The sequence below is a fragment of the Sus scrofa genome, chromosome 15 (assembly GCF_000003025.6).
Source record: "Sus scrofa isolate TJ Tabasco breed Duroc chromosome 15, Sscrofa11.1, whole genome shotgun sequence".
Taxonomy (NCBI): Eukaryota; Metazoa; Chordata; class Mammalia; order Artiodactyla; family Suidae; genus Sus; species Sus scrofa.
Window position 1 is genome coordinate 43,665,378 of NC_010457.5, and position 25,763 is coordinate 43,691,140.

Consider the following 25,763-nt stretch of genomic DNA (forward strand, 5'->3'; position numbering starts at 1 on the left):
GGTGAACTTGTTGTCTTGGCTGTCTTGATTTTGGGCTTTTTGACATCACTGATTATCAGTAGTGGTCCTTGAACCGGACTTTTTGCTCTTCAGAACATGTAGGTCATAGGCCACCTGTTCTTCCTGAAGCCCCACCTTCACACCCATGCTCTTACATGCTTTTCCCTAAACCAACCAAAATTGTCTTCACTACCATCTCCTAGTACCCAGCCTTCTTCCAAATGCTCATATTGGCCTTGACTCTTGACTTTGCCTGTCTTACATGCTATATCATTATAGTAAGCCTGAAACCAATGTCATTAAACCATTTTTTTAATATAAACTTGTCACTGGATCAATTGATATACATGTTTAAGTGGGATACATTGGTTGTTATTTTAACTTTATGGCCAATAGTGATTTGATGAATGAATATTTCTGGAAATACAAATAGTAGATGCACAGCATGCAGGTAAGTTAAGTACCAACTCTACCTGGAGATCAGCAGGTATTCTTCATGACTAAGTACCCAAATTTACTTTCTGGTAGTTCAGCATCTCTCTAATTATAATGATATTTCATGTCCATCTTATCAGGATTCTTAGAAGAGAACACTGTATAAATTAGTGTAAGCAGGTGAGCCACCAACATTTTCTTGTTTAGAACACCATGATCTAAGCCTGCAACCTGTGCTTCCTTCCAGTTCCCCTGAAGTTAGACAACTAATGTGAGGTTCACGGAAATAAAGTTAGACCTAATATACTGTACTCATGGGTCACCAACTTAAAACTCACCGAACATATACACATGTTAATCATTTTGACAAAATACCTCATAATTAATTATAAGAATACACTTAAAATCAAATGAAATTTGGTTTTCCCATAATAACTTGATTTTTTAATTTTTTATTTGGGAGTTGACACATTACCATCACATATGTGATACACTGACTTTTTATTTCTTGTTATTTAGTCATTGTATTCTTGAGGTTGACAAGGGCAACTGTATCCCACTAAAGTTAATCAGTTATTACATATGTGAACTGCTCTAACTTTTTATAAAGCAGTGTTTAGATTTACAATCCTACATCCTTTTTTGCTATGTGTAATGCTCTTGAAACCACTGGATAGAACTTTGAGCTTGAAAAATATTTCATAATGCATATGTTTGCTATTCCAATAAATATTTTAAACATAACATATGGTTTTATTTAGTCAGTCCATTCATGAATACTGAAAAAAGAAATCAGACCTTTTAAGACTTAACCTGTTTTCTTATTCTCATTATTTAATGCCAATGAAAAAGAACACTCATTTTTGCAAGTAAATAGATATGAGGAATATTGGATCTGTAACCATACTGTGGTTGGCTTATGTTAAAAATATTCCAGTCTTGATGAAATATAGCTCTTTATAAAAATATAATGAGGCATTACTTTGTTCCTCCCTTTAATTTAAAATCATTGAACTGAATTTTATTCTGAAAAAGAAAACATTCACATTATGCCTAATAGTCCCTCTGCATGCATACCAAAATAATGCATATGTATATATATTAAAAATTGACCAATTGGATATGTGCTTTAGAGAAATTATTGGAATATGGTTGAAAAATACTTTATATGTTCATGTATGTTACATACATAATTATGCATATTCAAATATACAGAAATTTCTGGTTTAGAAATAAATAATTATCAGCAGATGTTATAATATGTACTATAGATGAAAATAAAGCAATTAAAATTTGACTTTTCAGAGAATAAAAGAATATCAGTATGTTCCTGAGGAAAGGCTTGATACTCAACTCGACATTGAAACATTCTCTCTCTTATTTTCTGATGCCTTTAGTGGAATAAGTAATACTGTGCTTGATATAGCACAGTATTATTATGCTTTATGAAATGCATGCCTTTTATAATTTTTATTTATTTTTAGTGTGAAATATTAGAAAATTATAAATAGCAATGAAAACTTTCAGTTCATTAAGCGGGTTTCTATACCTCATGCTGAGACGTTGTCTTATCCCAGAGGTCATTAAATCCAGTGAACATGTTTGGACATCATCTGATGTCAACTCTTAGGTGCATTCTGTGTAATCAGCAGTTACTGGTCTCCAGTGCTCCTTCTCGTGGCTCCTATGAGACCACTCTTTTCAGTTTCCTTCTGATTTCTCTGTAGCATCTTCCCTAGCCACTTTGCAGAAGTGCCTTTTATATTCAACCAAAATTCTGTATTAAATGTTTCCACTCTCTCAAGAAAATCCTACCTATGCTAGCAGCTGCAGTTGCTACCTATACTAAGATGACTCAAATCCACATCTCCAGCCCTGCCTCTCCATGGAAGTCCAACCTCATGATTCCAACTTCACCCTTGAAGATGTCCATTCATAGCTCTCTGATGCTCAAAGTTGAGTTCAGGATCTTCCCCTCAAACCCTGAAGAGGTTCCAGTTCTCCTGACCTTGGTGATAGACACCACCATATTCGCAGTTGCATGGCCCAGACATTGGGAATCATATTTGATACCACCCTCTCTCCCACTCCTCATATCCCGATCCACTTGATTTTACCTCATATATTTCTTAAATCTAGAGTTCTCTTATCACACAGTGGGTTCAAAGATCTGGCATTGTCACTGCAGTGGCTTTGCTGCTGTGGCATGGAGTCAATCCCTGGCCCGAGAACTTCCGCATGCCAATGATGTGGCCAAAATAAAACAAAACAACCAAAAACATTCATTTCTTAAATCTGTTCAATTCACTCTACATCCCTGGTCCAAACTCATCTATATCTCACCTTGTTTATCACGCTAGTTTCTTAACCAGACTCATCATATCCAACTTTGCTATTTCCCACACCATTCTCTGGGCTGTAGCAAACCGTTGTTTTAACTTCCCATGTGTAAACTTCTTTTTATTTTTTTTTCTTTTTAGGGTCACATACATTGCAATTAGGGGCCAAATTGGAGCTGTAGCTGCTGTCCTACACCACTTACTGCATTGTATTTTCTGAAAATAGCCACAATACTATCTCTAGACTCCTGTTTTTCTGGAATCTTAGCATTCTCCATCAAGAGTTGGAGTCTATTCACTTTTCCTTTGGACTCAAGCAGGTTTATGACTGCTGTGAACAGCGGATTAAGGCAGAAGTGAGGCTGTGTGATCTTCAAGGCCAGATCATCTTAAAGGAATATCAATCCCACCTGGCTCCTTGTTTGAGAATGCCTATTTTGAGCAATGAACCACTAGGTGAGACAGTCCAAACTAGCCCATCCAAACAGATCTCATGGAAAGAGGCCTAGAGAGAGAGGAACTCAGGCCCTCGGTCATGGCATATGAATAACAAGGGGCTTCAGATTATTCCAGTCTTCAGTTAAGTCCCCAGAAATCATGGAGCAGAAACCAGCCATTCCTAATGTGTTCTGTCCAAATTCTTGACCTTAGAATCTAAGAGCAAACCCAATGGTTGTTTTATGCCATTCACTTATGAGGCAACTTGCTATGTAGCATTAGGTAATTGGAACAAACAGTCTGGCCTTTTTCAGTCCCTTGCTCTTAGAATACCATCTCCGGAGTTCCTGTTGTGGCTCGGTGGTAATGAACCCAACTAATATCCATGAGGATGTGGGTTCCATCCCTGGCCCCACTCAGTGAGTTAAGGATCTAGCATTGCTATGAGCTGTGGTGTGGGTGGCAGACACAGCTTGGATCTGGTGTTGCTGTGACTGTGGTATAGGCCAGCAGCTGCAGCTCTGATTTGACCCCTAGACTGGGATCTTCCATATGTCTAAAAAGACAGAAAAAAAAAAAAAAAGAATTAGAATACCATCTCCTGTTTTAGAGTTTTCCCTCTCCTGAACTTTTCTACACAAATCCTCACTAACCACTCAGTAATTAATTAATTTTTCCTTATCCTTTTGAAGTTAGCTCACATTTCAGCAGAGGGTGATAGTTATGGCATGTGGGAAGAATGCATTACTAGAAGACTATGTATCCAATACCAAAGGAATGGATGTAAAGAATGGTGGCACTGTCTGACTTGTCATGCCAATCAGACACATGGCCTCAGGTATCCTGAAAGCTAAAAATTTCACTAAAATCTAAGAAAAACAAGTGGCAAATCAACCCATATTTCATGCCCAATATTATATGCTGGATAACAGTTTATGGATGATTTTTAACTTTTTAGTAATTTCTTATCACTTGTGAAACATTCGTACTCACTTCAGGTCCAGGTTAGAATAACCACAGTCCAAACACTATACTACAACAGTGGTTGTCTCACTATAGGCTGGGAAACATTCTTACAAGGATGGCAGAATATGGTGGAGCTAAGTTAAGACTTAGGGAAAACTAGGAATAATAGTGAGGAGATACAGGACCACTTTAGAAGGTTTTTTATGAAAGATCCAGATAGTGTTTTGGGGTTTTTTTGTTGTTTTTTTTTTTTTGTCTTTTTGCTATTTCTTTGGGCCGCTTCTGAGGCATATGGAGGTTCCCAGTCTAGGGGTCTAATCGGAGCTGTAGCCGCCGGCCTATGCCACAGCCACAGCAACGTGGGATCGTTAACCCACTGAGCAAGGGCAGGGACTGAACCCGCAACCTCACGGTTCCTAGTCGGATTCGTTAACCACTGCGCCACGCCGGGAACTCCAGTGTTTTGGTTTTGTTTGTGGTTTTTGTTGTTTACAAATTTTCCCATAAACCTACCCCGTTTCTTCTTTTAGAGCCAGGAACTCATCAGAGCAGTTTCCTCTGCGCCTTTATGATTTTTTAGGCATTCCAGCCTCTCAAATAACCCTCCCACCAATTTATTGGTTCATTATATAAAAACTCCCCACTTTTGGGGGTGGAGGGATAGAATGAATGGTGGGCCTACACAGAAAAAATGGGTATGTTTGATTTTGAAACTGCTTTCAAAGACTCTGCCTCGGCCTTGAGCCCAGTACTTTGACTAATGTCAGATTATTGCTATTATGAAAATGAAGCTATGGGGTTAGTTTTTTATTATTTATTAATTGACATATAGCATTATATTAATTTCACATGTAGGATATCATGCTTTGACATTTGTATATCTTGTGAAATGACCACCACAAATCTAGTTAATATCAGTCACCATACATAGTTGCAGTTTTTTCCCTTGTGATGAGAACTTTTAAGATTTACTTTCTTAGTGACTTTCAGATATGCAATATATTTTTAAATTTAGTGGCTGTGCCATACATCAAATCCCCATGATTTTATTTATTCTATGAGTGGAAGTTTGTATGATCTTTTAACATCTTCATCCATTGTGCCTTGCCCCTCCCCCACCTCCCACCTCTGGCAACCACCGATCTGTTCTCTACATCTATGAGTTTGGGGGCTTTGTTTTTGTTTTTGTTTTTATATTCTACATGTAAATGAGCTCATATAGTATTTCTTTTTCTCTAACTTATTTCACTTAGCATAATGCCTTCAAGGTCCATCCATGTTGTCACAAATGGCAAGATTTCTTTCTTTTTCATGGCTGAATAATATTCAAATATATATATTGAATATATATTTATATGTGTATATATATACAAATGTATATATGCGTGTGTGTTTACATATATACAAATGTATGTATGTACAAACACACACACACACACACACAGCATCTTTTTTATCCATTAAGCTATTAATGGACACTTAGGTGGTTTCCGTATCTTGGCTACTATAAATAATGCCACAATAATGAGGGTACATATATTTTTTTGATTTGCTGTTTCATTTTATTCAGATAAATACACAAAAGTGGAATTGCTTGGTCATATGGTAGTCCTATTTTTAATTTTTTTGAGAAATATCCATACTGGTTTCCATAGCGGCTGCACCAATTTACATTCCCATTAACAGTGTACTGGGGTTCTCTTTTCTCCATATCCCCACCAAAACTTATGGTCTCTTGTCTTTTTGATGATAGCCATTCTGACAGGCACGAAGTGATATCTCACTGTGGTTTTGACTTGTATTTCCCTGATGATGAGTGATGTTGAGCATTTTCATGTACCTGTTGACCATTTGTGCATCTCTTAGAAAAATGTCTATTCAGATCATCAGCCCATTTTTAAATCAGATTTTGTTTTTCTTCTGTATGAGTTCTTTATGTATTTTGGATGTTAACCCTTTATCAGACTGCAGTTTGCAAATTTTCACTTCTTTTTAAAATGACATGTAAGGATACAATTTATGGCTACAATAATAACTCTGTTTTCTCCCTGGTAGATATGCTAGAGCTCATACAACCAAATAAGTGCCCTTCACCAAACCAGTTCCCTTGGGAGGCCCTTGTCTTGTCAACCCCTTGTTGCTGTGGTTCAGTGTGTTGCAGTTGCCATCAGAGAAGACCTTCCAGTTGCAGAAGAGTATCAGTTTCATCATCTTAGGTTCATTGATCACTTTTCCTAGTTCCACATATTTTTCCTTCCTAATCTTGTTCCTTTTATACTCTGTACCTCTCCTTCTCTTCTGATGCTAAAATCAGCAGCTCAAGGACTTGTTGGAACCAGTCTAGAACTGAGAGAAGCTCCCCTGAGAGAAAAACCTATGGCTCAGGGAGAATCTCCTGGATCAGCATTTAAGAATGCCATGGACACAATTAACTGAGCATTCTGAATTTAACCAAGGTCAAATTTTGCCCCAAGTTATATTTCCATGTCAGTGGAAGTCCTAATCTTTCTCTGTGAATAGCCTATAATTTTGAAATTTTGGGTTCCCTTCAAATTAATAAAAGCATGAGCTGATATGCAGACATACTTGTCAGCTACCTACGATTAATTTCCAGCTCTATTAAGAATAACCGAGTCAGGAGTTCCTCTCATGGCTCCGTGGTAAACGAATCCATGAGGACTTGGGTTCCATCCCTGGCCTCGTTGGGTAGGTTTAAGGACCCGTGTTGCCATGAGCTATGCTGTAGGTCGAAGATGCGGCTTGGATCCCGAGTTGCTATGGCTGTGGTGTAGGCCGGCAGCTACAGCTCGCGATTGGACCCCCATCCTGGGAACCTCCATATGCTGCAGGTGTGGCCCTAAAAAGACCAAAAAAATAAAAAAATAAAATAAAATAAATAGAACCGAGTCAGCAAATCTCTGGCCTCCATTTTTGACCCAAGTGATGTCACTAATCACAAAACCCTTTCCCAAAAAAACCTAGAGCAAACTTCATCATCCTCGCCATGGCCATGTAGGCAGGCACCATCTGTAAATCTAGGTTGGCTCAGAAAATGGAATTTATGTACCATTTCAGAAAGATAGGTAAGCCCATTTTCTCCAAAAAAAAAAAAAAAAAAAAAAAAATTTATGAAAATTGAGATTCCATGAGGAAGAGAGGATGCTAGCAGGGAAAGAAAGAACCTAAAGATGACCGCAGGGCCCCCCCTACAGTCCTCTCACAGCAGCCCATGAGACTAAATTAGATTTATGAAATTAGTTAACTGTCATGTTGGAAGGCACAGGCAAGCTGATCCTGAGATGAGAAACAAAACAAATCAGTTGCAGCAGCGCGGATGGGGCACCAGGGATGTGCTCAGCCTCGCAAAGCTCCAGGCAGCCCATCCTAATGAGGTGCACTGGGGTGACAGTCCTTGCAGAAATATCTGAGCTCCCGAGAGCAGACCCCGGGACCAAAGACCCATCGCAAAGGGGTCAACTTTTCCAACTGACGCGCCAGAGAGATTAACGGAACGTTTAATTAATAGTAAAGTTCATTAAGCCAATTAAGCCAATCCCGCTGTATTTGTTATAAAAGCAAAGTACAGTATGAGTAGAAATACATATTCTTACAAATAATCATAATGAGACATAGGATTTAAAATTAAGGGACATAAGACATACCTGTTTTTCCAAGGGAATTTAAGGGAACTAAATTGCCCTCTACTTTTTCTCTCTACCTTGTCACTACAACCAGAGTTCAGGGACACATTTCCAGTGGTAGCTGGTGCCTGGCACTGTCTGGGGTGCTTGTGTGTGAACCCAGGCCTCCTCTGGGACCCCCTGCTCTGCTGCGCCCACCCTCCCTCAAAGGCCATTTTATTGTTAACAGTGGCTGAGGACTCATCTCTACCTAACTGGCAGGCAGGTGGTCTCCTAGTCCTTAAATCCCCTTTGCTCTTGTTAGAATGTTCATAGCAGGGGAAAAGAGAAAAGTCATACTTAAAAATAGCGTTCCGAACATCTTTGTTTTTCTCCATTTGGACTTTCTACTAGATTTCAGAAAACGGCAGCTATCACCAAACGCAGTCATTTCTTGTGCAGGTGTTCAAAAACTCCAGTAATTTCATTGTTTTACATTTTTAAAATTCATATTCTTTCACTTTTAAGGTGACCATTTTACTTATTTATTTATTTATTTTGTCTTTTTTTAGGGCCGCACCCTCAGCACATGGAGATTCCCAGACGAGGGGTCGAATTGGAGCTGTAGCCCCTGGCCTATGCCACAGCCACCGCAATGCCGGATCCTTAACTCACTGAGCAAGGCCAGGGACCAAACCTGTGTCCCCACGGATGCTAGTCAGATTCCTTTCCACTGAGCCATGAGGGGAACTCCTAAGGTGACCATTTTAATCACACTTTGTCTTGAGTATATTAGCAAAAACCTTCAAGTTCTTCAAAGCATAGAGTTTGTTCTTTAAAAGATCTTGGGAATTTTTAGGCTTATATCAATGGACTGCTTCATAAATCAGTCTTTATTGATTATTTTGGGACTCTGATATTTTCAGCCACTTAAAATACACAAGTGATTAAAGATCTGACTCTGATAACCCAATTTAATGTGGGATATGAGTTTTTTCCTGTTTCAGAGAAATTTATCTTTCAAGCTGGTATTATACAGATGACTGAGATAAATATTGTGCAGAATGTGCTCTGTAAATCAAAATATTAATATGCCCATTTTCCTACTTTTCTATTCTTTCTTTGTAACCTTGAATTTCTCAGGTTTTTGATGTCATAATCAAGGCAGTTGAGGTTATCTCATCCACAGAAATTTTCCAAACAGTGAAAGTTTTTTGCCCTATTATGAAAATATACTTAATTCTAAATTCTCACATAGGGGAGTTCCCTGGTGACCTAGAGGGTTAAAGATTCGATGTTGTCACTATTATGGTGCAGGTTCAATCCCTGGCCCAAGAACTTCCATATGCTGCAGGCACAGCCAAAAATAAATAAATAAATAAATTTTCACAAAGGGACACAATTTGCTTTCACTTCCTTATTAGCATGACCTGGTTTTAGGTTTGTTTGTTTGCTATTTCGGGCTACACCAGAGGCATCTGGAAGTTCCCAGGCTAGGGGTCAAATTGGAACTGCAGCTACAGGCCTAAGCCACAGCCACAGCAATGAGGGACCCAAGCCTTATCTGAGATCTACACTGCAGCTCATAGCAACACTGGATCCTTAACCCACTGAGCAGGGCCAGGGATCAAACCTACATGCTCCTGGATACTGGCCAGGTTCATAACCCACTGAGCTACAGTGGGAACTCCTGGATTTGGCTTTAGATTTTTACCTAACACCATCTATTTGTAAAGGCAGTTTTCACAACTGTTTTGTCCTCATTCCCACACAAAGGTCTTTGAGAAAACCCTTGGCTTCAGTTGAACCACTGAGAGGAGAGGAATGATTTGACTGAGGTGTAACCAAAGGGTATGATAAGACCCCTCGGCCAAGCTTATGTCTGTAACATTCTTCACAGACAATTTATATTTGCTTATTAGAGTATTATAAATATGGGACTGGGTTCAAAATATACCCATGATATCATTAAATGATGTATCATAAACTAAAAATTACTTCTTTGCCAATGAACATAGGCTACTGGCATATTCAAATTAGACATTTTCTCTCTTTTTTTGTAATTTCTTGAAATTGACTCTTAGTAGACAGCTTAGATTTTCTTCCCAGCATTGACCGGTTTTATGTTAAAAAAAAAAAAAAATGAGATGACATATGAAGTAACCAACAATGCAAAACAATTTAAAATGTAAAACATAGCATTTGTGATTTGGGCCATTTCATATTTTTTCTGGGTTTTATCAAGAATTCATTTACCACAGAGTTCCCATCATGGTTCAGCAGTAACAAGCAGGACTAGTATCCATGAAGACATGGGTTCAATCAATGGCCTCCCTCAGTGGATTAAGGATCTGCATTGCCCTGAGCTATGGTGCAGGTCACAGACACCTCTTAGATCTGGTGTGGCTGTGGCTGTGGCGGAGGCCAGCATCTACAGCTCCAATTCAACCCCTAGCCTGGGAACTTCCTTCCATATGCCACAGGTATGGCCCTAAAAAGCTTTAAAAAAAAAAAAAGAATTCATTTACCAGAAGTCATAAAATCCTCCAAACCACCCTTCATTGGTTGCCTTATCATTAATACATATTCTAAACATACCAAGAGGATATGCAAATTTTGACCATCTGTGGATCTTAGATATGGGCCTGAGAGCAGGCTGTGGATGTAGCTGCCTTTAGCCAGGTTGCCCCAGTTCCTTGATCCATCACCAGTGTTCCCTCTGGCCATCCTCAGCCAGTCCCCACTGATGAAGCTCTACTTGATACCCTGTCCCCACAAAACACAGATATAAGAAAAGCAAAAATTTTGGTGGATTAGGAACACAAGTTTCTTTGTGTGCTTCACTTTGATATTCTAATACACCTGGTAAAAAATCAGCTTGCTGGTGTCTGTAATTAAATGGACATTTTCCCGGATTGAATTTGACACAGTCATGAAGATTAGTGTTATAACGAAAGAGGGAGCACTGTTTATACTTATATGAAATATTTAGCCTCTTATATTTTGAAAGGAGAATATGATTTTTAGGGAGTTCCCATTGTGGCTCAGTGGGTTAAGAACCTGACATAGTGCCCCTGAGGATGAGGATTCGATCCCTGGCCTCACTCAGTTGGTTAAGGGTCCAGCGCTGCCGCAAGCTGCAGCGTAGATCACAGATGCAGCTCCAATTCAACCCCTAGCTTGGGAACTTCCATATGTCATGGGTGTGCAGCCCTAAACATTTTTTTAAAAAAGAATATTTTTTGCATCATTTTTTCCACCATAAATTCTTTATTAAGTTTCATTGTATCAACATTATAAAATTCATAGACACACACATACACACAACTTATTTGGATAAGAACCTAAGAAATGTAGCCCCATCAGGTAAAATAATGACACAGGGTTTTTTAACTTTTTTTTCTTCTAGTTAGTCCATGCTTTACATGAGGTCCACATGAAATAAGTGATAGAATCCTGTAAGTTATCATAGTATAAATTTGCATGACAAACTTACAACGGCGCCCCAACTGGAACTTGTCATGAACACATTCAGTGAGATTTACAATGGTGCTTTTTCTCCTGCTCTTTTACAAACAAAGGGCACCCACTATATGATTTATTTGTGATGCCTTTAGAGGAAGAGTAAAGAGTAGGGAGGTCTTAAAGCTGAGCAAGGTAAGAGGCTTATGATATTATATCAAATGATAATGCAAACCACGAGAAGTTTACGGTGAGGCAGGAAAATACATGGCATATTCGTCTGGAGCTGGAAAATGATGTTGAACATTTGGAGTTAGGGAACACCTAATTCTAACTGAATAGTTTTTTGTAGTTTTTGTTATTTGTTTGTACCCACAGATAATTATTGTTTCTATGCTAGTAAGGATGATTCTTTTGGTTTTTAACATTAATTAATTGACATCAAATATTAACTTTCTCTTGGTCACTTGTAAATTTATGCAAAGAGAATCCTGAGCTTTTTTTTTTTTCCTTTTTTTTTTCTTTTATTTATTTATTTATTTATTTATTATTTTTGTCTTTTTAGGACCACACATGGGCATATGGAAGTTCCCAGGCTAGGGGTCGAATAGTAGCTACAGCAGCTGGCCTATACCACAGCCACAACAACGCCAGATCCGAGCCACATCTACAAACTGCACTGCAGCTCATGGCAATATCAGATCCTTAACCCACTGAGTGAGGCCAGGGATCGAACCCTCATACTCATGAATACTAGTTGAGTTCATTTCCACTGAGCCACCATAGGAACTCCCCTGAGCTTTTCCTTCTCCACAGCCATCCACCTTTATTAGCCAATGCCACAATCACACTAACTTGTTATTTTTTTCCCCTTAACTCTGTATTTAACTCGGAGATGTGAACTGAATGGAGAAAAACAACAACAAAAAGAAATGGCTGAGTTATCATCGTTTGGAACATTTGAAGTGATTTAAATGGATGGGGATTTTTTTTTTTTTTTTTTTTGCTCCAGAAAGCTTTTGTCTAACAGTATTCCTAGGAGCTAGGAAAGCCAGCATTCTCATCTCCAATGCTGACATTCTTTGACAAGTCACTTTAGTTCTCTACATCAGCCTGACCTTTATATAATGAGGATAATAATATTTATCTAGCTTAGATGAAATCTTCCATTGCATTTTTCAGAATCTTTCACATTGATAAAGTGGTATTCCCTTTAAGAGTCTTCATGCTTTACAAATAAGATTCATTTAACAGTTGGATGCTTCCTATTACATAGATGTATAAAACCAAAAAAAAAAAAAAAAAAAAAAAGAAAAGAAAGAAAAAGGAAACCAGAGAAATTGGAGTTTCTATCATGGCTCAGTAGAAACGAATATGACTAGCATCCATAAGATGCAAGTTCGATCCCTGGCCACATTAAGTGGGTTAAGGATCCGGCGATGCTGTGAGCTGTGGTGTAGGTCACAGATGTGGCTTGTATCTGACGTTGCTGTGGCTGTGTGGAGTAGGCCAGCAGCTACAGCTCCAATTAGGCCCCTAGCCTGCAAACCTCCATATGCTGTGGGTTTGGCCCTAAAAAGCAAAAAAAAAAAAAAAAAAAAAAAAAAGAAAAAAAAAAGAAAGAAAGAAAAAGAAAAAACCAGAGAAATTGCATTTTACCATACATTTTGAAATGTAATAATAGTATTTGCTAAGTAGTCACTTTGCATCAGACAGTGTACATCATCTCATCTAATGCTACAGCAACCTTCTGAAGGTTTTTATCCCTATTTTCATTATAAAAGACTAAGAAAGTTTCCCAGGATTGCTACCCAGTGAGTAAGTGGCAGTGTCCAGACCATAGTAGAAACATCTACCAAAAATAAAGCATGTGAAAGTTGTGTCTCATTGACATTTATGTGAAACAAGCTCATGGAAATGCCTACATGGGATTTAGTTGTCCTCTTGCTTGAGCTGATTACCTGGTCAATGACAATGATGTTACTTCACTTTGCTCCTCTTAAAGTACAATCCCTTTAGTGGATTCTTGGTGTTTCCTGGCTGCCCAGCACCCTGAGTGAGAACAGCCTCACCTCCCAATTTGGTGAGCTGCTATCACTCTCTCCAGGCTTGTGTGCATTGAAGAAGAAAATGCAGATTCCCCGAGTCATATAAGCCCTATCCTGCATGTGTCGCATGGTCTGGTTCCAGTGCCTCCAGCAAAGCTTCTCAAACATCTCACCTAAGGAATGAGATGAGATATTGTAGACCAGCTATAATTCCTTCTGTGGACATCCCCCTCCTCACTTACTGTATACATAGTATCTTCACTTCCCTCAATTCCATTACCAACACCCCAATTCAACTACCTAGATTAGTTCACACAGCTATTTTTCACTTAATTGTCTGGGCTTGGATGTACCAGTTCTCTTATGAAAGACTAAGACCAGAATATTAAAATTAAATAGACTAGACATTTTACCTCCAGACCAAAAGTGACCAGTAGTCTTGACCTCATATCTCTTGGAAATATTCTAGTAGAAAAAAGATTTAGTTGGGTTTTTCTGTTTGGTTTCAGAAGACTCAGAGGCCTATAGGGAGCCAACAGATTAACCTCTTTATCATTGCATGGAGCTAAGAATCTGGCCAACCCTATTACGGAAGTCTCCATCGCTTCCGCTGGCCATGAAACTCATGTCTTGTGAAGATTTGGGAATCTCATAAACATTCTTATCATGTTTTAAAAGTAATCATTCAAAGTAACTATCTGAATTGAAACAGTCACTTCCCAACTGAAAAATTGTCTGGGATTTTCCATCACTCTAAGGATAGCACACACAAAAACTTTCACCATAGATCTCAGGCTTTACAAGATCAGGCTGCTGCCCTGCTCTCCAGCCCCACCAGGCACCATGTTCTCCTCTCCAGTCAGTCCTGCCATGTCTTGACTAATCAGCAGCCTCCCTTTCCAAGCCTTTGCATATCCCTTTCCTCTTCTGCTTCTCTTTCCCACCACACCTGATAACTCCTACTTACTTGCCAGTTTTCATGCAAATACCTGCAGGAAAGCTTTAAAATACACCCAAGGTTAGAATTGACACTCTGTTGCATCCTTCCATACTCCATCTTTTTTTTTTTCTTTTTCACTAAAAGAACTTGTCAAAAACGGACAGATATATGAAACATACTTACAGACATATGAAACATATTTATGGGTGACAAAGGGGAAAGGGGGTGCAGGAAAAGTATAAATTAGGAGTTTGAGATTAGCAGATACACACTATGGTCTACAAAATAGATGACCAACAAGATCCTAGTTTATTGCTCAGGGAACTATTTTTAATATCTAGTAATAAACTATAATGGAAAAGACTATGAAAAAGAATATATATATATATTTATATTTATATATATATTTATTTATATATATATAGAAATAACTGCATCATTTTGCTATACACCAGAAACTAACACAACATTGTAGCTCAGCTATACTTCAGTTTAAAAAAAATTTTGAAGAACTTGACAAATTTGTAATTATAATTATTTACTCAGTGGTTTAAGGGTCATCTTTGACATCTTACCCTATGAGGGCAAGAACAGAGCTTGCCTTGTTAACCACTATATCCCCATCATCTAGGAATATTTAACTAGACAATAGATGAACAATATCCACTGACTTAATAAATTTAAGTGGGAAAATGGAATATCAAAATGCTAAGAGTAATTGTCTCTTACTTTCTCCTTTAAATATCTACTTATTGAAAGAAACATATGGTCTTTCAACCAGAAAAAAAAGTTCCAAAAGAAAAGAAAGAAAAAAAGGAAAGTGTCATTTCCTGAATTGATAAAATCTTTACAGAAAAATAAGTAGACTCTTAAATATGTTTAGGCTAATGAATTCATATTTTAATAAATATGAATAAATGTAAATATGAATATATTCTTACCACACTTTTCTCAATTCATTTTTTCCTTTGTAGTTTAAAGTCTAGCTTGTTCTATAAGCATTCCAGAGAAAGAAAAAAAATGATATCACTTTCTAGCCATTTCTTAAATGTCAAACATCATCATAAAATGTCAAAATTTGGGCTCAAAGTCTGAACTAGAAAATAATTTTAGGCATCCTTTAAACATAGATAACAGTAATAATAACCCTTCTCTCAACTAGTTTAAGAAATTCAGTAGCATTTCTGGCCCAAAGTGGACAGTGGGCTAAGGGAGGGTGGGGGGGTGGGAGGGGATTCTTCCAGCTTTTTTTTTTTTCCCTCAAATATAAAAACCTGTTCCAGATTTTTTTTTTTTCAAATATAAAAGCTTGCCCTAAGCAGATGCATTTTTCACAGTGCTGTCATAGGCAGGTCTAATTGCTTTTCATGTAAATTAAGAATATGTGCCTTTGTTTAAACAGTAATCTAGGTCAAAGTGAGGGGGTGGTTTATTTGTTTTAGCTTACTTAGAGCTTTGAAATGGCACCGAAAGCATTGGCACCAAAGTTCTCCACTTCCATTTATTTAAGTAAGAAAAATGTTCCTCTTAAACTTTTTTCCCACTTACCAATATAGTCATCCACTCCACACATCATGCATGTATTTGAAGACACTGACCAGCTTAGCTATTTAAAAAACTTGTCATGGAGGTTGCTCCTGTTTATTTTTAGATTGTTACTATTAGTAGAAGCTTGATGAATCTGAGAATATGTGTAGGGGGGAAATAAGGGTTTGAGACCAGTTGCTTTTGAGTTTGAGTAAAATTACAATAGATTTCTCTCTCCCCCGAAACAGACACATTTAGGGGTTTGCGTCAAAAATGATGCAGACCTACCCTGATTATCAGACAAACTTTGAACATAGATTATATCACAGGGAGGAATTTCTGACTGGCCTTTTCTGGTCTATGGCACCAGTGAGTTTTAGTGCGTGCGCCCGATCGTTGCCTCCTGGGTGGAGAAAATTGTATCTCAGCGGGCTCTACCTTCAATCCAGTGAAGAGGCTTGTTCATTTGCTTGTGCGTTTGTTTTAAACATTTCCTGACAGGGGAGTATTTTGTGGACAATGTTGCACAAAGAAAGCTTACTTTTAAAGGAAATGTTTTTCTCATGTACCTAACTGTGGTAGTATAAGACACCGTCTCTACCAATATCCGCTGTAATCGTAATGCCTTGGTTGTCAGACTCTCATGCATATGATGTAGGAATGATAAAATAATTTAGAAGCATTCCACGCCCTGTAGAGGATGTGGCGCTCTGTGAGTCGAAAATATAGGCACTTTCTACAGAGGGGACCGATTCTTTACTGCTATTGTACTGTCAAGTTATTTTATTCCACTGTAAGAACACACTGCAATAATGTGCTCGTGATTATCCATTTCATTGTTTAAATGTGCTGTTAATAAGGAAGAAAAAATATTGAATATAACCATAGATCAGGGACAGGGGGTAGCAGCATTCCAAAGATTAACTCTTGGTCAGAAAGAAAACGCAGATTCAGGATTCTAAAAGTAAACTTTTCCTTTCAAAACCTAAAACACTTGTTTACCGAAGTCAGTAAATAAATAAGGCAGGCATTGGTGTATTTTGCCTTTGTTTTGCTTACAAGAAAGTGGATTTTTAAAAAATGTCTGTCCTAAATACATTCATCTGTGGAGAGTTGAATAATGGAAGTGGAGAGGAGGAGAGTAAAACGAAAAGGCTGTAACAATTTTAGTAAATTATAAACTCTGCGATGCTTACTACCTGTTGTGCAGGTGTGGTGGGTCTTGATGGTTTCTTCATTATATATTTATGCATGTAGTATTTCTTTATACTCTACCTTCTTTCAAAAATGATTTAAGGCAGCTAAATCTTGATGTGACTCATTTTATAAAATGAACAGTTATTTTTGATACTAAAACCATGAGATGCACGTGGAACATTTAAATACTCTTCCTATTACCCTTCTATTGATAGGAAAGGGAGAGTTGTAAAAAGAAAATATATTGGACTTGGACATTTTTCACTTTTTAAATTTAAGAGAATTTTAAAGATGAGTTGTAGAATATTGAGATTTTGTTGGGTCGTTTATAATATCCAACTGCTCACATTCTTTAGACTGGATAACTAGTCAGATTCGAGGAATCTGATTAACAGGTTCCTCACACAGTTTAAATTTTAATGTCATTGTTTGGCAGAAAATAGCTTTTGAATACATTTTGTGAGATATCCTCCATTGTAATTGAGATGCATGTAAGTCGGGTTATTTTAATCAGCAAAATCCATAGCATTTTTTGGTCCCACTTGTCATTTTAATACTAAAATGCCCTCAAGATGGGCAACCAACTTGAGTTTTTGAAACTTTAGGATTTATGGGAACATAAATTCTAGAACACCACCAGTAGAATTTGCAGAGCTCTGAAACATTCTGCATATTGAACATGTGTGTGACATTCTCTCTGGACTCATGCTGTGTCTTACCTCCTACATCTCACCTGAATCCTTTAAATGTTCTTCAGGTGCATGGATGCCTCTCATTGTTCCATTTCTCTTGCTTCCATTGTGGGCACTGCCATAGTCCCTCAGGAGTCTCCAAGCGGTAGTCACCATATTCAACATACTCAACACACAAACGTGATCACCATGTCTCCTGCTTAATCCCCTGGAAGCTGTCCCCTGGGCTCCGAATAAAAAGTAAAACCCTTAGCGTTGAATTCCTGCTGTGGTGCAGTGGGTTTAGGATCCAACGACAGATGCTTGGGTTGCTGCAGAGGCTCAGGTTCGATCTCCAACCCGGAGCAGTGGGTTAAAGGATCTGGCATTGCCACAGCTGTGGCATAGGTCACAACTGCAGCTCAGATTCAACATATGCCATGGGTGCATCCATTAAAGAAACCCTTAACGTGCCCCACAGTGCACTGTCCAGGCTGGCCCCTTCTTAATCCTCCGACCTCCCCTGCACTGCCTGAGCTCACAACCATGGCTCTGAGCCCTCAATACTGGTCTCTCTCAGGTCTTCAAACTCATCATTCTCCCTTCCATCACAGGGGTCTTTGGACCAGCTAGTCCCTCTGTCTGGAACATTCTCTACTCCCGTTTCTCACTCTTGCCCCGTTAGACCCAAGTAAACCCTACTGTCTTCTTCCAAGAGCCTTCTTTGAACACTTTAGGTCTTTCTGCTATGTGATCTTACAGCCCATACACTATGACATGCCCATAGCTTTATTTATGCCATAATTTGATTAATATCTGTCCCAGTTACATAAGGACAATGGCTGATTCTGCTTTTGCTCATCTTTATCCCTAAAACCTCAAATGGTGCCTGACATGTAATAAGCACACAATCATATCTGATGAACAAAGAAATATACACATAGATAAGAAACTGGCATTCCAGTTAATGACTTTTATCTTCTCAACATGTAAAGACAACTTGAGTGAATTTTTAAGTACTTGTATAGAAGCTACCACTCATTTTTTTTTTATGAGTTTCTCCTGTTAAAACTACAAGTGAGCCCCAAAACGTGCTATTAATTGTGCTGATTAGAAAAAACTTACTTACGTATTTCTTGGCCACAACTTTAGAGAACTGATTTATCTGGCTAAGATTCTTTTTTTTTTTTTTTTTTTTTTTTTTTTTTTTTTTTTTTGGTCTTTTTGCCATTTCTTAGGCCGCTTCCACAGCATATGGAGGTTCCCAGGCTAGGGGTCCAATTGGAGCTGTAGCCGCTGGCCTACACCAGAGCCACAGCAACACAGGATCCAAGCCCAATCTGCGACCTACACCACAGCTCACGGCAACACCAGATCCTTAACCCACTGAGCAAGGCCAGGGATCGAATCCGCAACCTCATGGTTCTTAGTCGGATTTGTTATCCACTGAGCCATGACAGGAACTCCCTAAGATTCTTTATAACAAGCTCAGTTTGCTTTTTGAAATGGATTTGGCAATCCACAGACCTCACTGTATTGTTGTCAGCATATTTCTTGTGTTAAAAAACATTCTCATCTAATGTCTCCTCTTCTAGTATGTTGTATATTTTGATAAAGAATCTTCCTGGTGTTTACATGTAATAATAGGATATGGAAAATAAAATTAAGAATAAGAAGGTTTTATATGTTTATGCTCTGATTCTTTTGAATTGTAAATAGGTCAAACTATCTTCATCTCCAAACTTTAAAATCAAATACATTATAAGTATAGCTTTAGATCCTTTCCTGGACTATATTACCAAACTTTTAAATCGCTTTTATTTTCATAGTAGATAATTGTCTGGTATCAGCAGAACGTGGTTTAATAATTTTTCTGCAGGAGTCAACTGCCACCTCCCAAGCAAGGCAGTAACTGTCTTTGAATGATGTTATTTGTCTATTTTCATTGGCATATTTAAATTTTGTTGGCATACAATTTTTTTCCTATGGTGTTAAGCTAATCAATTTACACAGAAAGAATCTGCATCTTATTGTTTTGCTCACTGTGCTTTGTTTCAAAATAAAATTGAAACTTGGTAGGGAGTATAGGATATACTCGCTACAGAAGGACACTGAGGATTTATGAAAATCTTAATCACCCTAAAACTTGAAACCAAATGACAAACAATTATCACTATACTCTCTCTGCTTTACCTGACTTTGCATGAACATTTTCAGCACAGTTGTTCCCTCCCATACTATTGTTTCAGGATGGTTGAGACTAATTGAGAAGTTGCCTGGTTCTACAAGAATATGACTGTTTTCATTCTGAATCCAATCAATCTCAAACACCCCTTGAATAACATTTATTTAAAATGTCCCATTACCAGTGACAATTCTGTTCCTAGTCTTAAAAAACAATGATTTCAGCTGACTAGGACAAAACTATTTTATTTTAATATATAAATATAAATAATAATTTACAATTAAACAACACATTTTAAAATATTAGCTAGCACTCTAATTCCTTTCAAATATTAACTCATTTTACCTTTTTATTCTTCTTTTTTTTTTTTTTTCTTTTTTTAGCCGCACCTGTGGCATATGGAAATTCCCAGGCTAGAGGTTGAATTGGAGCTGCAGCTGCCAGCCTACACCTCAGCTGTAGCCATGTGGGATGTGAGCTGCTTCTTCAACCTACACCACAGCTCATGGCAACACTGGATCCTTAACCCACTGAGCGTGGCCAGGGATCAAACCCACATCCTCATGGAGACTATGTTGGGTTCTTAACATGCTGAACCACAATGGGAATACCAACTTTTTTTTATCTTGATAAACCTATAGGAAGGTTTTGTTATCTCCCATTTTAAAAGGTAATTGAGGCACAAAGGATTGAATGTCTTGCTCAAAGTAACACAGGCACAGCAGTTACGTGGCCAGGCTGGGTTCATTCACTGGCAGGTGGGTTTCAGAACCTGTCCTTTCAGCATCGATGCTAGGAGAGCTTGGAGGGTTAGTGTCAAAGTCAGAGGTCTGGGCCTTCCCTGAACCTGTAACCCATGTGCTATAGTGGGATTCGTGCATCATCAATGATATATGGTAAGAGCAAGACCAGAGCAGAGCTATAAACCTCTTGAATATCTACAAGAAAGTGAAATATACATTTTAAAGGATGAATTCAAGTCCCACTTTCCAGGAACCCCAAGAAACGCCTAAAATCTTGGGTTTCTGGGAGCCCTTTGAAGTTGCCGGTACTACAAAGTACTAGAGCTTTTGCCTCATTGCTTGTTTGCTTTCCAGTACTCAGTGGCTCCCATACGGATTCCATAAGATGTTCGAATCCTATTTTCTTCATTAAGAGATGATTTTTTTTCTTTGATAAAGGAATATTGATCTGTGGCATAGATTACCACATATCAGAGTTGAATTCCTTTTCTCTGCTGAAGAAACCATTTCCAATTTCAGGATGCTTCATCACTTTCCCCTACCCTTGATATTTTGTAGAAAGATCCTTTCATTTGGATTCAGCTGTAACTACTTTGGCTGTGCAACAGCGGCTCTGTTGCCAACCAGTTTTCTTAGACACACAGCAGTCAGCCCCAAGGAGTGCAGGGGTTTGTATTGACTCACTATGTTGTACACCTGAAAGTAATATAATGGTGTATGTTACCTATAACTCAATATAAAATGAAAATACTGAGGACATATATAGGGTATCAAGTACCCACTGGGTGAAAAGATCAGATGAATTCTTGAGAGATAAGACAAACGCCAATGATGCCATCTGTACATCATCCTCCCATACACATATACACATATATACATATGACACATAGAGATAGCGAGCCTGGGATAGACCAGTGTTGCTGAAATGATTACGGCGAAAAAAGTCTTAGGATGTAACCTCACCCCCTCCACAAATTCTTGATCTAAGAGCCACGTATTTCTTTCTCTGGTGACTAGTACAGACCTTAGAGGAAAAAATTCTCAGTAAATATCTGTCGAATGAATACATAAATGAAAAAAGAGAGGAAGGGAGGAAGGCAGGCAGGCAGGCAGGGAGGAAGGAAGGGAGGGAAGAGAAAAGGTTTTAGTCAACCAATTGAAATATCCATCCCAGTCTCCAAATTCATTCATTTCTTTACTCTTGTACATTCCTTGACTATCCAGTTTTCTGTCCAACTCGACATCCCCAACCTTGACTTTGGCCTCATCTTTTATTTTCTCAGCTGGTGGCTCATGCAGAGTTTCTTGAGAAAATCATGAACATCTCCCAATTCGGTCCAGGATAAACCCTCCTATTTAATCTTGCTGGATTCCTCCCTGACCTTTCATGTTCACTTATTTGTAACACCTAATCATATTGCCCAAGTAGCCTCTCCAGTCATTTTTCACACCATTTCTCAAGTCATCAGCCCCACCTATGCTCCTTTAACAAATGACTTTCCCTTCCTGTCTCAAATAAAATGGCATCTCCCCTTCTTTACAGCCAAACTTACCCCCTACGCTTGATCTTAATTACACGCATGCACACGTCTCTACCCCCACCTCACCCTCCTCTACCCTCTGCAGCACCTGCTCTAGTCCCTGGTCTGTACTTCCATTGTATTCACATGCTCAGGATGGTTCATCCTTCTCTCTTCTCATCATGATCCTGCTTTCCTCCTCCTGTAAGTAGGCTTTTTACCACCTATTTGACTGAAATATCTGTCTCAGAGGACACAAGTGTTTTCCAAAATCAAATCTATGACCTTTAGATAGTTCTTTTCTTTTCAAATCTACTTGTAGCATTTAACACTGTCTCAAATGAAAAAAAAAAAAAAGCACAACCTAGAAGCTGAGAATTATGTTTATTTGGCGGACTTGGTGAGGACTTAAGCCCAGGAGGCAGCCTTTCAAATAGCTCTGGGGGCACTGCTCCAAAGAGATTAAATGAGGAGCCAGGATATATAGGAGTTTTTGCAAAAACAAAAACAAACAAATAAAAATAACAGGCAGTCAGAACATCAAAAGATTACTGTTAATAAAAGAAAACCAGACATCTTTAGTTAATGTATTTAGTGCTTTTTTCTCTTTGGGAAGATGCAAAAGTCTGGGCTTATCTAAATCATTCCTTTTGTATGCACCTTAACTATCTAGGGCCAGTATCTGGTTTCCTCCATCCTGAATCCTCTCAAGGCTGCAGTGGCTGATGACTTGATGGCCACAGTATCCTTTGTTTACTGATATGGCAGATGATATTCTTCATTCACAACAGTTTACCAATTATCTCTTCATAAAACAGAATGAAGCCTCCACTGTGATTGATTCCTTGACCAGATTCCTTTCCTTCTATCTCTTTTCCTGACTCTCCTTCATTCCCCTAATATGATACATAGAGAGTTCTTCAAGTGTAGACCAGCTTCTCCCCCTCTCTTGGCAAATGACCTCCATTCCATGACTCCCCACATTGTAACTCAATATTTTCAGCTAATGTATTAACTAGACGTTGACCCGGTGCCTTGAAAACAAATACAACAGTTTTCTGAAAAACTAGTTCTTTCTCTTCACTTCCACTTTTCTAATAATTATATCAATTACCTTACAGTCCATAAGGCTCAAAATCTAAAAGTAATCTCTGGCTGTCTTTGCCTATCTTACATCCTCCAGGTATTTTGTTTCTTTGTTTATTTTTCTTTTCTTTTCTTTTTTCTTTTTTTTTTTACTTGTTTGTTTCTTACTGTAGGCAAGAAAGAGGGAAAGGAAGGACTAGAGAGAATGCAACTCACTGTTTGATACTTGGAAACTAAAGGACAATAATATTAAAATGAGCAAATTGAGAAATCGATACATTTTAGTTGTAATTGCTGTTTAAAAGGACTAAGTGAAATGCAAACTCTGGGAACACATGCATTTTTTTCCTCTTCAACAAAACCAGAAACAAGTCACTTCTAAATTCACACGTAGTAAACCTAATGATGGGCTCTGGGAATACAGTGTGGCCTACTTTATGTCCTACCTTTAATTTATTATAATGTGTAATCAGAATTAGCAACAGCAACCGAGATGGGACATGCTGACTTTCCATCTTTCCAAACAAGATGGAAAGGCAGCAGGTCTTAGAAAAGTTCACAAACATTTCACTCAAAATAAAGATAAATAAGTCATAATCACTTCTTGCTTTTCCTACTAGGCCAAAAAAGCAAAAACGGCTCTAGACAGACTCATGAAATAAGTTTAGCTTAACACACTGCTAGAGTAGCCTTTTTATGATTATTCATATAATTTTTCTGTTATAAATCAGCAGTAATCCCTTGTTACAATGCATCTTAATTTTTCGAGAGTTTCAGAACTGAAATTATGCATAGAAAACATCAGATGAAGTTTTCATCCAGTTTATATATTTCATTTGTTTTGTTTTAGAGTTCCTACTCTTCTAAGACAAAGTGGTTTTGAAATTTTGTCCAAGCAGGAAAGCTGAAGACCTCTGGAAAGAAGAAAAGGTAAGTCACAGAGACAGAAATGTCTCCAGACCTACCAAATAAGACAAAAAAGCCTCCTTAAAATATGCAACTTGTTCGTCAAGACAAAATTAGACACTTGCACGGAAGTTGCAGTGTACTTTGTAGCTCATTACTTACACTGTTAACCTCCTCGAATTAGCTGTAGGTAAATGGTTCCAAAAAGTGTAATTAAGCTGATTTCCATACTCTTTCTGCTAATATGAAAGCGATGGCCTCTCTACAGCTTTTTTTTTGTTTGTTTTTTTTTCCTGGAAAATCAAGCGAATAAGGACATCTGAAAATATAGCATCTCTACTTTTTAACTAGACGGGAATTTTCTACCTGGATGGAGTAAGCAAAATGCAGTGGATTATAGAGCGTGTGTGTGTGTTTCCCCCACGTTGTAAGTGATTTGTTTGGAAGCTCTCTTGTTCTCAGAAAGTCTTAATCCTTTTTGAGCAGCACTTACATGGCAACCTTAGAGAATTAAACTTGTACCTGGTTATTTTTTTTCCTCTCTTCTTGCCATAGCTCAGTGCGTTTTCTCAATGGGAACCATGATCTAGTAATTTAAAGCTTTTGAACCTTGTGAACAGATTCATTTAAAAGCATATTCTGAGGGGTTTCCTCGAAATGAAAAGCATTTTCTAGTAGGAAGCTATAAAAGAATTTATAACAGAAAATTTGCTAAGTGTCCTGCTCAGGAGGTATATACAGCAGAATGCCTAGAAGATCCAGTTTCCTAGAGTAAATCATTCAAAAAGTGCCTTGACTCTTTGGCTTAATGGGTTGAACTCTTTAAATTTCTTTGCCTTCTCTAGATGGATGGCTTGTTTCTTCTTTTAATATAAAATTCAGTAAAATTTTTTCTTGGAGAAAAGGGTATTCCATATTATGCAATAATTATGAAACACAAATATGTAAAAATGACAACATTTTTACATCAGAAAAATTGAGTTAAACATATTTCTTTCAATGATCTTCATCCAAAAGCAATATATTGTTCTTTTTTAAGATGAAAAAAAAAAAAAAAATTTCAGAAGTTTAGAGATTAAGTGCCGACATCTTGAGTATGTGATGGGTGTGTTGCTGATATAATTTTATATTCAGGTTACTAGATTTGAATTAATTTTATATTCAAAACAGTAATCTTTCTTTTTGTTTCTTACCTTGGAGTTGACACAAATTCAGTTCTTGAAGAAGAGTATTGCTTTTCAGCTTACAAAAGGGCAAAGAGAAAATAGAAAAGATTTTTGAAGCAACACAGTTGTGGTTTAATTGTTACATATAATAGTAGCAATTGTTCTTATTTTCTTTCAGTATTCCTTTCCCGCACTTATTTTTTACTGTTCAGGTATAGGTGGCTCAGAGAAAAATGTTAAGAGAGTCCTTCCATAAAAGTGCTTGCAGACACACACACACACACACACACACACACACACACACACACATCCTTACATACTCGGTAATTAAGCAAAAGTAAAATAAAAGTTTGGAATGAATGGCTGTGTTATGTGCCCTCCTGCATGCAGGGTAAATTTTTACCTTGATCTCAGTTGAGGTGATGGTTGAGATTCCTCTGTTAAGAGAAAACAGTTAATACAAAATAGGTTTATATTTTACCATCATCAATTTTCCTCTCTAAGAATTTTAGCG

The 25,763-nt window shown here is 37.9% G+C and overlaps 1 protein-coding gene across 15 annotated transcripts in view; it reads left to right on the plus strand.

Annotated features, from left to right (window-relative positions):
- TENM3 (teneurin transmembrane protein 3) overlaps positions 1–25,763 on the plus strand; it is a 2,583,558-nt gene that overhangs the window by 1,847,188 nt on the left and 710,607 nt on the right. For all 15 annotated transcript variants that reach the window (XM_021076354.1, XM_021076353.1, XM_021076364.1 and 12 more), the window contains one exon: positions 24,028–24,107. The gene's annotated coding sequence lies outside the window, so the exon portion shown is untranslated. The remainder of the gene's footprint in view (positions 1–24,027; positions 24,108–25,763) is intronic.